The sequence below is a fragment of the Equus asinus genome, chromosome 7 (genome assembly GCF_041296235.1).
Source record: "Equus asinus isolate D_3611 breed Donkey chromosome 7, EquAss-T2T_v2, whole genome shotgun sequence".
In the NCBI taxonomy this organism is placed as follows: Eukaryota; Metazoa; Chordata; class Mammalia; order Perissodactyla; family Equidae; genus Equus; species Equus asinus.
The window spans coordinates 65,205,762-65,220,071 of record NC_091796.1 but is presented as its reverse complement, the minus strand read 5'-3'; the positions used below and the strand labels follow the sequence as shown (position 1 = coordinate 65,220,071).

Below are 14,310 nucleotides of genomic sequence, written 5' to 3'. Positions count from 1 at the left end.
GGGTAAACCACTGGTTTGGCGTTCGTTACACTTGGAGTCAAGTATAGTTATTTGTGTAGCTTCTCGCGGGCTGTCCATGGTGGGAGCTCTCTGAGGGCAGGAATCGGGTCTTGCTCATCCCTCGACCCTCCCCTCCCATCCCCTTCCCTAGCCTGTAAACACAGATCACCCAGGAGAGTGCCTGGCACTTAGCTAGTACTGAATAAATCCTTGCCTAACTGAACTGAACTGAATTGAACCGCAAAGACTGGGCCCACCGAGGAGAAAAGAAACTGAGAAAGCCAGAAGAAAACTGGGAGTTTGCTGCCATTTGTCTGCAGAAACAGGATTGCCTCGCTCATATGTGTTTGAATGAAAGGCGTGCCACATCACAGTTGTTGTGGTTGAAAGGTAACAAAAGCACGGAGCAGTGGGGGGCAAATAATCCTTTACAAAATATGGACTGGGCAGCTGGCTACCTTGTAGGAATTCCAGCCCCCAGTATTAGTCTGTACCAAGCTCGGAGATCCCTGAGAAGCTTCTGATAAAGCTACAGTTGGTGCAGCCTTCCCTGTGCTAGTTAGCATGAGCTCAAGGAAACTTTTCAGCAGACTACGGGGAACTTCCGGTGAGCAGTTCATGAAATGCATAGGGGTCGTATGGGACAGGAGCGTCTGTGCAAGCCTGAGCCAGGCCCTGGTAACCAGAAGCAATTAGTCGTATTGCCATGAATCCAGAGGGACCAACCCCAGAGGCATGTTTGTCCTGCAGTGTAAACACATACGTGTGCTTGCACACACACTCTCTCAAACACTCATACACATGCTCTCAAACAGACACACACAACTCTCTCAAACACACGCACATGCACACTTTTCCAGTAGTCATTTCAGAAGCTGCATTGACAGAGCAACTGAGCAGCAACCATTGGCGTGGGTATCCAGGAACTGCCTCTGTTCTTTACGGAACATCACAGTGCCGAGTGGTTTCAGGGTTTGGTCCCTAAACCAGCGGTTCTCACTTTTTCATGCATTTGTCAAAATCTACCGTGGAGCGTTTGAAATGAAAACTCCTGGGACTTGCACCTTTAGAAATTCTGACTCAGCAGGTCTGGGCAGAGTCGAAGAATTTGCATTTGGCGGACAAATCAGTAAGACGCCACCTATAAGGAATAACACTTTGAGTAATGATTTTCCGAAAACTTATGGCCACTTTTTAAGGCCTGATAGGTCTACCGTACATTTTAGCATTGAACCAGTGAGACCAATGAGACCTCAGTGGCTTTGGGAACGCAAACACAAAAGTTGAGTTGCAGTCTGGCTGTCCTCTTACTTGGATGCTCCAGTGTGCTTCCCTTCCCGTGTTCACATCACAGGAAGGGCTGCGTTTAAGGGCGGACCACCATACACAGTTACACCTGAAAGGAGCAGACACTCCTCTCTTGCTCTAGGTGGCCACACCTAGTGTCTTGTTTTATCTCAGCAGAGCTGGCACTTGACCCCTAGTCTTTTGATGATACCAAACCCAAGGTGTCCCACTGAACCACAGCTGTCTTCCCTGGGTGATGGGGAGTCTCATAAAATGGAGTCTTTGTGTCAGGTGATATTAAAAATGTTTAGCAACCAGTAAAACAGGTGTGGGTGCCCTCAGAACTGATGCAGACAAGTGCCCCCACCCTACTCCGCTGGCCCCACCCACTGGAACTGGTAAAGCACCCTTCAAGATGCTATCACATGGGGTTCAGGCCCCTAATTAGGGGTGGGAGAGAGAAACAGGAAATCATCTGCTTTCACTCAACTTGCAGGAGAAATGACAGTAAATAGAAAACTATGACAAAAAAATGCAAGTTCACTCTTTTCTTGAGATAGAGTAGAAGGGCTGTATTACAAGGCTGGGCTCTGTAGGAACGGTGACAACTTTTTCCCCCTAAACAACATCTCAGACTCATGGTCTGACAAGTGTTCCTGTGTTTATGAAGATAAAGGGTCAGAGTATTTTACATCATGACTCTCCCACAGATTGGTGACAAACGCTTGCCGAATCACAGGCATCATTTGGTAGTCACTACTATGCTTTACTCCAAGATCTATCCCCAGAGATAGCTACAAAGTCACCAGGAGGGGTTTGTTTCCTTGCTAGGAAGAATTGCCCTCCTTCTGGGCTCAGATGCAAGCACCTGGAATGAGATTGCTGGGAGGTTTAACAAGGTGACTCATTAAGTCCCAACCAGCCTTACACTTTTGCCGAGACCCCGTCCAGGTCGGCTGTCCTTTGACCCTCCGTCAAGGCCTGTAAGGAACCCCACATGAGTGGAGCTTGGTTTTCTGGGCAGATTGCGGTTTAGAAAGAGCTCTGGTCAACCGCAGGTTTCCTTCTCTCTTTCTCCCATCTCCACAGTTCCCAGCTGGTGGGCATTTTACCTCTTCTCTACTGAGTTTCCAGTCTTAGTATTTAATCCTTTTATATTTCACAACTCATGATTCTCTATTTTCTTACTTTGAACTTGTCTTTTTGATAGCAGTTTCTAGCCTTCCTTTCTTTTGTAGAACCATTTAAATGTGGAACACTATTGTCCTAAGTGCTCCGTTTTTGACTTAAAATGACTTCTAATTTAAAATCATGACATTCTGATTTAAAATCCCACACTTAATATGGCAATGCCTAATGACCATACCCACAAGGTATTTAATGTAATTGGGAAATATTTTATTCTGGCTTCCCTTCCCCAAAAGCATTCCAACGTCTCTCATTCCAGGAGCTAAAATAGAAGCTTGATCTTGGAATTAATTGGAGATTAACACGGAATCTTAATTTTAAATGTATCAAAGGAAAGAAAACAATTTAGACCCCAGTGTACATCAAAGGATAATTCTCTCTGGCAATGTACGAGGGCTTCGCGCAGCCTAATCTCTCACCACACCCGAATGCTTCCATAGCGACCGCACCACAGAAGCCACAACAACAGCTTTAGTGCTGTTCCCTCACGCAAAGAACTCTCCCCAAGCACCGAGGCCAGGATTTAATTAATTACGGCTATTTACAAATTCAAAGAAGCTGGTTACACATGCATAGAAAATCTCCACAGACTCAGCCAGTGGCCTCTCTGGAAGTCATCGATGAACTGCCTTCTGATCACTGCTCTTGAACACCGATGGGACAGTGGCAAGGACGCCATCTCAGCCTCGGCCCTGCTGCAGCCTCTGCAGTGGGGGAGGCCCGTAAGGCACCGGGGCGCTGGGCCAGAGGGATGCGTGAGAGGCCAAGAACATGGTGGGAGACATGCAGAGTCTGGCCCCAGCTGCGTGCGGGGTGCAGAGGGGTGTCAAATGTCAGCGCTGCGGCCAGGAGACTCCTGGGCACAGACCTTCCTCTCCTGGGCAAGATCTCACGTGTGTTTTTCTTTTTTTCACTTATTTGAAAATCTTGCCGTGCAGAGGAAGGATTATGCGCTGGGAGTGTTTCATTTTCAAATGTTTTTGCACAGAGCATTTTGCCTCTCACCAATATTTCAATGACGAATAGTGAGTTTCACTAGAAAAAAGTTTTTCATTTAAAATTTGAACACTACAAAATCAAAAAGGGTTCAGCACGCCTAATTCTGAAAGACAGAGAATTCTGGCTAAAGTAACCATCTTTTACTTAGAGAATAAGTCTACCAAAACTCCATCATCTGAACCTGAGTCAACCTGCTTATAATTTGAGACTTTGGGAGGGGAGCGGAATTAGGACTTTAAGAGGTAAATTTTTATTTCACTAGGATACAAATATTTTAAGTGTATCTTACTTTCTGACCATGTTTTCTAAAAAGGGTATTCCTTCTACTTTTCCTCCTCTCCGTCCTCTTTTTCTTTCTTTTCCTTTTTTTTTTAGTGAAGAAGATTGGGCCTGAACTAACAGCTGTGGCCAATCTTCCTCTTTTTGCTTGAGGAAGAGTGGCCCTGAGCTAACATCTGTGCCTGTCCCCCTCCATTTTCTATAGGGTTGCCTCCACAGTGTGGCTTGATGAGCGGCACGTAGGTCCGTGCCGGGGTCTGAACCTGCAAACCCCAGACCACTGAAGCGGAGCGTGAGAATTTAACCACTACACCACTGTGCTGGCCCCCTCTTTTTCTTCCTTTTCTAATAAGTTTAACTAAAACCAAATGTAAAAATGATGCTCAGTACCACTCAATTGAATCCCGTCTTCTCTAGTGCTCTCTGCTCTGAGTTCCAAATGCTAAGCCCCAAGCATCTTGCACTGAAGTGCAGATCCTGTTCCTCAGGGCGCAGAGTGCATATTGTGGAGACCCCTTCACTTTGATTCTGAAACACCTCTCAGGGGCAGCTTTCCTCCACTCTGGGGACAGCCAGCTCCGAAGGGATTCCCCTCACGCTGGGAATGGTTTTTATCGCTGAGAAGAGGTTTTAGCTTGAACTGATCCACAAAAACATGCTGTTAGGAAGTGTTTTCCTGGGTATAGCATATCCCTTAAAGCATTTTTCCTACGAGGAAATGTTAAGCTCTTGAGAAATGAAAAATAAACTCTTGTTCTCCAAGATAAATTATTGCAATGAGAACTTTCTCCAACCTTAAAAATTTAACCCTCACCTCTGGCTCTCCACAGCGGGGGTTTCCCTAAGTTGTTCGATGCATTCTGTGTTCTCGGGCCTTGTTTTGGGAAAGGACAAGGGAGCATCTCCAATGGCTGAGTGGTTACCTTATCATCCTTACACTGCAGCCTGGGAGATCTTTAACTTGTTAAGCAGTGGCACTTAAGTCTTGAGAACACCCAGAAGTTTGCCCCAGGCTTTAGACATTCTCAGTTAAAAAAAAAAAAAAAAAAAAAAGAAAAAAGAAAGGCCAGCTTGGGTAACAACAAAGCAGAAATCAAATAAGCCAGGTAGTTCAATTCTGATAAGATTGGAGAGCTGCAGATCAGGTAAACTGACCTGCAAACAAGGGCCCCTGTATCCACAGGGGCAGCCTCTCCTTTCCAGCTGGGCTCAGGGCCTGCGTTCTCGGAGGGCACTTACTCGCACAAGTACCGCTGGAGACAGGCTCTCCCAGCTTCTCTCAGCAAGGAGGTTATTCTTTCACTTTTACAAACATTTTAAATCACATCTTTTACCTTTCCTTTGTGAATCTATACCTGACTCGTGACAGTCTCTAGGCTATGTCACAAAAACTGGTAGAATCATCAGTTTTAAGGAGGTTTTATCACCAACAGTTTATGATGTTATAATTGAAATGAAGTAATAGATATAAGGAATGCTTGGCCTCTGAAATGACACCCCAACCCCTGCCAGAGGAAAGCCCGCTTAAAAAAGAAAGAAGAGAGACGGTAGGAAAATACTCAAGGAAAAAAAAAAGAAAAAAAAAAGGAGAGAAAAGATTGTAGGAAAATGCTCTTAAGACCCGAAAGTCAGAATGCAGGAAGTTATCCCTTTATTAAGACTCCACAAATTCGTCTTATTTTAAACATTTTATAATAAAGCCCATATGTCAGAGCAATGATGTCAAAACCCTGACACTACACTGGTAAATTGAAAAGCTAATGGAAAATGAAAGATTTTATTCAACTTTCTTTAGTTTTGTATTTTGCTGAAAGTGTTGCCTAAAAAATAAACAAATCAAACAAAAGTATACCAGTAGATCTAGTTTTAACTTTGATAAGACAATTCTAAATATTTTACTTTACAGTGTTTTTGTTTTCAAATTAAATGAGATTTTTATATAATAGCAACTACAAAAAGAATGCAAAAAAAAATGTAGGAAGACCATTTCCTAGAGTTCAGCAGTCCTTGACCTTAAGAGGTGCAATTGTAGTTGATTGTTCTTTATTTTTTTAGTTTTCAGAATTTTCCAATTTTCTATAAGTAGTATTTATTGGATTTTTTTTTTGTTTTTTGAGGAAGATCAGCCCTGAGCTAACTACGGCCAATGCTCCTCTTTTTGCTAAGGAAGACTGGCCCTGAGCTCACATGCCTGCCCATCTGCCTCTACTTTATATGTGGGACGCCTGCTACAGCATGGCTTTTGCCATGCGGTGCCATGTCCGAACCCGGATCGGAACCGGTGAACCCTGGGGCGCCGAGAAGTGGAACTTGCGAACTTAACCACTGCGCCACGGGGCTGGCCCCAGTATTTATTGTTTTTTAAAATTTAGAGTAGTTTTCTTTAAAGTATAAAAAGTTTCCAATCATGTTATTTCATTCTTGAGTGTTTTAAATGAAGTGTTTGATCCTCTTTCTCCTTCCCCTCCCTCTGCTCATCTCTGGGCTGTTTCTCCTCGGTTGCTTTTTTCCTCTTCTCATTTCCCATCCTTTTTCTGCTCTTTCTCCTTCTTCAGCTGGCATCACCTGCTGGGAACTGAGTTGCCTGCCTAACCCTGGGATGCTTTCAGGAAAAAGAGGCCAGAGGGAAAAGGAGACCCATCTGTCTTACCCGGACCAAGAAAGCTCACGAGGTCACAGAATGTCAGAGCTGAAGGGTTGAGAGCAACGGCCTCACTTTACAGAGGAGGGGACTAAGGTTGACTGCAGAGTGACGCGCTCAAGGTCACAGTGCCTTGGGGCAGAGAGGAAATTAGAACCCAGGACTAGCCTTGCAGCTCAAATCTGTGAAAGGGATGAGGCTGCTGAAAGCAGCAAACACGGAAGCATGCAAAGAACCATGCAGACACCTGAGGCATGAAGCGGGATGGATTTTTCTAGGAAGGCACTATTGACTCTGTTATGTTTTGTTTTCATTCTCTCACCTTAAATAGAGATGTAAGCACAGAGGAATGCGTCTCTACTGTAAGAAACACAGCACTGCTAAAGCATGGAGAAACATAGGCTGACCTGTGGCCTCAGTGTCATAGGAAGCAGAGGAGCCGTGGCCACCACATCTCCAAGAGGCCGCCACCCCATCTGGTTACTTCCAAGTAAGAATTCAGCCCCAGCATTGCTAGTCTTCCGATTTGACAAGTGAAGTGAAAAATTAAGATTTTTGTGTGAAATTTCTCAGTTTTAAAACATTTAAACATTTAAAATGCAAACATTTAAAAGTACTATTAAGACAGGCAAAATATGCAGAAGTTTGCAACACTTGATGTAGAAGGTTAGCACAGGGCAGAGCTGCCTCCGAGGCTCAGCGTGAAGGTAGATGTTATGAGATCCTTGATGGAGGAGGGGGGTAGCTGTCTACCACGCTCACGGTTGATCTCAGAATTAAATACACCTGATCAGCACAGGGGTAGACAAGGGCACTGGGCATTCTTGGCAACCACTCTTCATGTGCTTTTCATATCCTGCCTGGCTTTCTTCCCCCTCTTTTACACTGAAACAAGATGAAAATTGTTGCATCTTTGGCATATAACTAATACACATACTCTCCCTAACCACTGGTAGAAAGCGGTGGCAGTGGATTGAGATCTGCTTGTGGAAACTTGAATGGAACACACAAGGGTCCCTGAAATGTGTGAGCCTTGTGCTCTGAAGACCGCAGAAGAGCATCCTTCTTGCCGTGTGTGAGAGTCTGGTTCCACCTTGTTCATTTCTCACTCTCCCTTAGAAAAAAGGAAACCCTCTCCTCACCACAGCACTTGTTTATTCATTCTATATACCTAAAAATTGGCAAAAACCACACCATCCCATTCCCTTTTAAATCAACGCATAAGAAAAGGCATTGCTTTTTAAACAAGGGCAATGAAGTTTCAGCTTGGCAATCTAACCTAGAAATAATGATCAAAATTATAGACATGTTTCTTTATATGTTCCTATTTTCTCCAAATTCTCTGCAATGAGTGTTTATTATTTTTATAATCCTGAAGGGAAAACGTTAAGAAAGAAATCCAGAAGGCAGACCAAACTCTACGTCTATTTGAAGAATCAGATGAGCCAACAGGTAGTTTAAGAAGCTCCCAGTGAAATGGAAAGACCTTCAGTTGAGGAGCCAACAAACCTGAGCATTAATGCCAGTTTTGCCACTCAACACTAATCTCTGAGCACTTAGGCTTTCCTTCTGCTAGATGGGGATAATAATGCCAATATTTCAGGGTAATTGTAAAAGTTAATGATAAGTTATGTGACACTTGATAGTTTGTGAATAAAAGGTAGTCATGGCTTATACGGTGATTTTCTTTAATGCACCACTCAACATCAGATTAAGTGGACTTCGGGAAGCCCTGGTGAATATGTGAATTTGTATGTGTTGGCGAGACCAAACCACCCTGAAGTAAACAGACAGCTCTAGAGTTTGTCTTTATTTCTCCCGCCAAAACATCTCAGCAGGGAACCACAGAACCATGTTGGATAGTTTGGGTTCCTTTACAAATTCTTTGATAAAAATTTGAGTTTTTCTTTTGTTTTGGGCACCAAACCATTTTTAAAGAACCAGCAGTTTAATTTACAGAGTTGTTTGTAAATTCAGTTGCTTTTATGTGTTCAGATAAAACAATTATATGCCCTTTTTCTTTTTTTCCAGACTTCTTTAGCATAAGCACAATCTTTTTGAACTAACTTGGATCTTATACTAAAGATTATAACACTTTTAAAAATGCTTTGCACATAGTAAATAATAAATACTTGTTATGCATGATTAAATGCTCAGCCTCCTTAAAACTTGCCACAGCGTGATAGAATCCCATGGAAAAGTCTAGACGTTGTGCCTTCAGTGAGGCTTGTCCACCCTCCAAAATTAGGGAGATGTCAATATCGTCAGGGCTGATTCCATACTCCATCTGAGCATTTTTCCAGCCTGCTATTTGCTGCTGTTCTTTCATAGCATTGAATTTACAATTTACTACACCAGCTGAATATGAGAGCTTTTTCCTCTTTTCTTAAGAAATGGTTAAGACTGACCAAAGATTTATGGGCCCATCTTCCTCCAGCCACCACCTGTGTCCACTGTGGGCTTCCCTGTCTCTGGCCTAGACTATTGCAATTGGCTCCCATCTGGACTTGCTGTCTTGATCCCCTCGTGCACACAAGTGCAGTCTTTGTAAAATGCCGATCTAATCCTGGCCTGTGACCTACTAGATAACCAGAGCTATTGAGCACTCACTGTGCCTGGCATTGTGTTCATCACTTTACATTCAGGATCTCATTTAATCCTTGTAACAATCCCAGGACATAATCCACATTTTACAGAGAAGCAAAGGAGACTCAGAGAGGTTAAGTAAATTGTGCAAGTAAATTGTAGATTACATTTTGGACTTCATTCATCCACTTAATTACACACACCCCTCCCTGACTACAGCCACAGCAGCATGATGGCAGAATGCACTAGGCATGGAGACACATTTGTCACATGTTTTCTCCCCTGTCTGGGACGCTCTTGCTCACTTGTGCTCATACTGGTCCTCTCCACTGTGAAGCCTTCCCAGACATCCCTCCAACCCCCACTGTGCCGACATTTCCCCAGCATGCCTCTGCCATTGTTAGTTTGTCTATCTCTCCCTTTTATCAAATGTCATGAGGGCTGGGATTAACCATAATGTATTTGTATTCATTGACACAAAGCTTAGGAAGTAGTAGACACAATAAATGTTTGTAAAATGGATGCATTCTGAGATTCTCAAGAGTGTCTTGCTGATGTTTATAACTCTCCAACCAGGCTACATGCTAGGAGGTCAGGGTGGAAGGGAGAGATTGACTGAGAGGCAGTTCCAGTGGGCTACGCAAGTAGGGTGTCACAAGTCATGGAGCAGAGAATCAGTAGACAGAGATGTCAAAGCTAGAGACAGAGGAACCCAACTGGGGGCCAGCTGGACAAAGAGGGGGATTGGATAAGGAGCAAGTAGAGATGGGGTGGTGTTTTAGTTAGAGTTCTCCAGAGAAACAGAACTCAATGTAAAAAGGAATTTATTATAAGGAATTACAGCTCACACAATTATGGAAGCTACAAGTCAAAAGATCTGCGGCTGGCCAGCTGGAGCCCCAGCAGAGCCTACAGCATAGTTCAGTCTGAACGTTAGCAGGCTTGAGACCCAGGAAGAGCCAATATTTCAGATCAAGGCCAAAGGCAGGAGAAAAACTGATGTCCCAACTCAAAGGCATTCAAGCAGGAGGAGTTCCCTCTTACTCCTGGGAGAGTCAGCATTTTTGTTGTATTCAAGCCTTCAACTGATTGAATGGGACCCACCCACACCGGGGAGGGCAATCTGCTTTACTCAGTCTATCAATTCAACTGTTAATTTCATCTGGAAACATCCTCACATACAAACCCACAGTAATGTTTGACCAAATGTCTGGGCACCTTGTGGTCCAGCCAAGTTGACACAAAATTAGCCATCATAGGTGGGGAGTGTGATGGAGTAGAGTTGACCTAGGAAGACCCTCATGGGCACCATGTTCCAATCAGAGTCCCTCTTTTACTTGCAGACTGGAGTGGTCTCATCTGATGTGGATTCTTCTTAAAATGTTCATCCCCGACAGTCAACAGCCTGAGGAACACACCATCTGCCACCACTCTGCCCTCAAACCTGCTGCTTCTGCATACTTCTCTCCTGAAACTTCTAACAACATAGGCTTTATCTTGGAGTCACCCCTCATTCGTCCTGCTCCTTGGTTCGAAAGACCTCTTAAGTCTTCCTGTAAAATGCTTCTCACATCCCTTAACTCCCTTCATTGTTTATTGCTACTTTCCTATGTTAGAGGGGTGGCTCTTCAATTTTTAAACAGGAACGAAGTGGGTGTGGGGGGTGGTCATAGTCTGGTTGCAAAGGAGGTTTAGGGGTCTAGTTTTGAAGCTGCCTCCCCAGAGCAAAATGAAATTTTCTTTAGGTTGTATGTTGCAAATTAATAATACAGCACAGTTTTATATAAGTATACCTTACATAATTTGAGAAAGTGTCCATAGTGTATATCAAATTATACAAATATATTTGTTAAATTTGTGGTAGAGATTAGGACGGGGAGATCCCACTTTGTACAGCAACTATTAGAATGGTTTCTTGAATGGTTCCTTTGACCCCAAGCGCTCTCTCTTTTCTTGCTGCCAAATCTCCCTGAGGCCCAGCTTCGGTACCGTTACTACTCACCGACCCTCACTGGCTCCTCACTGCCTGCTACGTAAGGAACGGTCAGTCTCTAAATGGACTCTTGACCCTTCAAAATATGAATCCCACTCATTTTTTGGCCTCACATCCCATGGGTCACCATTGCCCCCTGTACCAATCAGGAATAAATTTGGCTGAAAGTAACAGAACATCCGATGTATCCTGGCTTAAACAAATAGACAGTTGTTTTCCTCACATAATCAGAAATTAAGGGGGCTGCCCTGTGGCCGAGTGGTTAAGTTCGCGCACTCTGCTTCAGCGGCCCAAGGTTTCGCTGGTTGGGAGGCTGGGCGTGGACATGGCACTGCTCGTCAGGCCATGCTGAGGCGGCATCCCCACATGCCACAACTGGAAGGACCTGTAGCTAAAAATATACAACTATGTACTGGGGGGCTTTGAGAAGAAAAAGTAAAAGTAAAATCTTAAAAAAAAAAAAAAGGAAATTAATAGCGGGGCTGGCCCCGTGGCCGAGAGGTTAAGTTTGCGCGCTCCGCCGCAGGCGGCCCAGTGTTTTGTTGGTTCGAATCCTGGGCGCGGACGTGGCACTGCTCATCAAACTACAGTGAGGCAGTGTCCCACATGCCACAACTAGAAGGACCCACAACGAAGAATATACAACTATGTACCAGGGGGCTTTGGGGAGAAAAAGGAAAAAAATAAAATCTTTAAAAAAAAAAAAGAAATTAATAGGTCTGCAGTTCCGGGCTGGTACAAGTACTCATGACAGTCTCAAGCTCCTTCTGTCTCTGTGTTCTACCATCCCATCGTATGGCTTTTCACCTTTCGCTTGTCACCTCATGACCTCAAGATGCACTTCCAGGCATCTCACCCACATTCCAAGTAGGAGAAAGAAGAGACAGCAGAGGGCAAAAGTTGAAAGAAAGTACATGCTAATTGAGCCTGTCTTGCTTTTATGGATAAAGTGAATGGTTTCCCAGAATCCCAAGTCTGCTTATGACTCAATGATCAGAAGGGTGTCCCACAGTGGAAGGTGACTAGGGGAGGCAGGGCTGTGGATGTAGGTGGGCCAGCCAGTCAGCAGTACCTGCCACACACACACCCACTCTAATTAGGCAGCTCCCTCACCTTACACCATATCTGCCTTCACGTCATTCCTTCCACCTTGAGTGATCTTTGCCCTGCCCCGTCTCTGCTTATTGAAGGGCTTTCATTTTAAGTCCTGATAAGATACCACTTCCTCCAAGAAGTCTTCCTAGTCTCCCCCCAAACCTCTCTGATAAAATTTCTCCCTCTGAGATCAACCACTGTTTGTGTTTCTGCGATACCTAAGGCCTCACACTGCACACAGTTAATTATATGTGTTTCATCTCCCCATCTACATTTTGAGGTCCAAGAGGACAGGGAGCATGTCCCATTCATCTTTGTATTTCCAAGGCAACTCAGCACAGAGTAGGTATTCAATAAGGGTCAGGAGAATGCATGCGCACTCTGCAGCATTCCGTTCTGAACAGAAGCGTCTGCAGCACCCACACTGTGTCGATAATGGCCCCTCTCATGCGAGTTCAAGGAGACCATCTGCAGTCCTCTGTGAATACTGGCTGCTGTCTTCTGTCCTCAGCCAAAGCAGGGACATCTGTAGCGGCAATGTGACTAACTAGCCATGGTGTTTATGCTCCTCTGCCCAAATGTGCAGCGGTTTCCTGGGTGGGAACAGAAAGATCAGACAAAATAACACCAATTTCAGCAGGAGACTTACGAGGGTATTAGGGTCAAGTTAAGAACTTTGAAGTTGTGCTACAATGTAAGCAATAATAATATTAATACCATTTATTAAACCCCTTATGCCAGACACTGCACATTATCTGCATTATCCCATGGACTCTTCATAAGAACGTACTCATTTGTTAAATAAGGAAATCAGTGCTCAGAAAGATTAAGAAATTTGCCCAGGGTTACATAGCTTGTAAGTGGCAAAGCTGGGCAGACACTCATTTCTTAGCGCAAGCCTGTGAGGGAGGGGTGTGAGTTCTGTTTTACAGACAAAAAACTGCAACCCAGAGAAGCCAAGTGCTTGCTCCAGGCTGACAGTGTGGTGGGACAGGCATGAGCTCTGGCGTGAGACCACCGGGCCTGAGTCGCTGTGTAACCGGGGCAAACTGTTGAAAGTTTCTAGGCCTCAGTTTTCTTATCTGTAAAATAGCACTAACAGTTGCTTCATAGGTTCTTACAAAAACAAAGTGAGTAAGTACACTTGTAGCCTAGCACCTGGTCCAAACCTTAGCCAGGGCCTCTGCCACGAGCCTATGTGACAGAGTAGCCAAGGACAACATACCTGATGTGCTGAGCAGAGGGGAGCTGGGCGTTCAGATACACTTTGGTCCTTCTGAAGAAAAGAAATGAATTCTACTTTCCTGGCTCTCAGTGGTAGGAGTCCTGTTTCCTCCAAAAAAGGACCCCTAGATCTACCAACTCCATGCAAAAAGTCACACTGTTTGAACAGAATGGCTCCGTCTGCATTTCTGTTCGCTGCCAGCATTAACTGACCCAGAGAACTAGCAGGCTGCGGCTTTGGAATTGATTGGGGAAGGCCCTTCATCTGGTGTGCGCTCTGTGGAGTAATCTTTGATATTTCCAGAGTATAATGCAATTCTGTTTAGTTTAAGCTACTTTCTTCATTTTGGTGGCTAGTCTCCAAAGATAGTCCCGCAATGAGCCATGCCTCTTGGTATTCACACCCTGTGTAGACCCTTCCCTCACTGAATCTAGGTGGGCTGTATGTAATCAATAGAATGTGGGAGAAGTGACATTGTATGCTTTCTGAGGCCGGGTCATAATAAGCCTGGTATTTGGGTTCTTTGAAAGCTCACCCTGGGGGAAGCCAGCTGCCGTATAAAAAATTCAACTACTAGGAGACCACCATGCTGCAACAAAGCCCAAGCTATCCATGTTGAGAGGCTGCGTGGAGAAAAAGAAATACCTGGCCTATCCACAGCAATTTCAGCCATCCAGGTGAGGAGCCAACGTGGTGGGAAGAAGCCATCTAGGATATCCAGCCCGGTCAAGCCTTCAGATGTCAGTAGCCCCAGCTGCCATCTGACTGCCACTGCTAAGACCCCAAGCAAGGAGCGCCCAGCTGAGTCCAGTCAACCCAGAGAACCACAGAGATGACAGTCAATCGTTATTGAAGGCCCTCTGTTTGGGGGCTGTTTCTTATGAAGCCCTAGCTGGCTGACACGCTTGTGACTCCCGAAAGCTGTGGGTGCCGTCGCAGTACACTCAACTCCAGACCACAGACGAAGATTTGAAGCTGCTTCTTTTTATGAAATTAGATTTTGTGGTAAATATACAA

General features: G+C 44.6%; 1 long non-coding RNA gene across 3 annotated transcripts; it reads left to right on the top strand.

Annotated features, from left to right (window-relative positions):
• Positions 1 to 2,945: 2,945 nt before the first annotated feature.
• Positions 2,946 to 13,805, top strand: LOC139045687 (uncharacterized). Of its 3 annotated transcripts, none has more exons than XR_011504583.1 (3): positions 2,946 to 3,197; positions 6,726 to 6,884; positions 10,324 to 13,805. It is a non-coding gene; the product is annotated as an uncharacterized lncRNA (long non-coding RNA). The 3 variants fall into 3 exon arrangements; XR_011504582.1 differs by having other exon boundaries at positions 2,946 to 3,716; XR_011504584.1 differs by lacking the exon at positions 10,324 to 13,805 and adding an exon at positions 7,773 to 10,135 and having other exon boundaries at positions 2,946 to 3,716.
• The last annotated feature ends 505 nt before the right edge of the window (positions 13,806 to 14,310 follow it).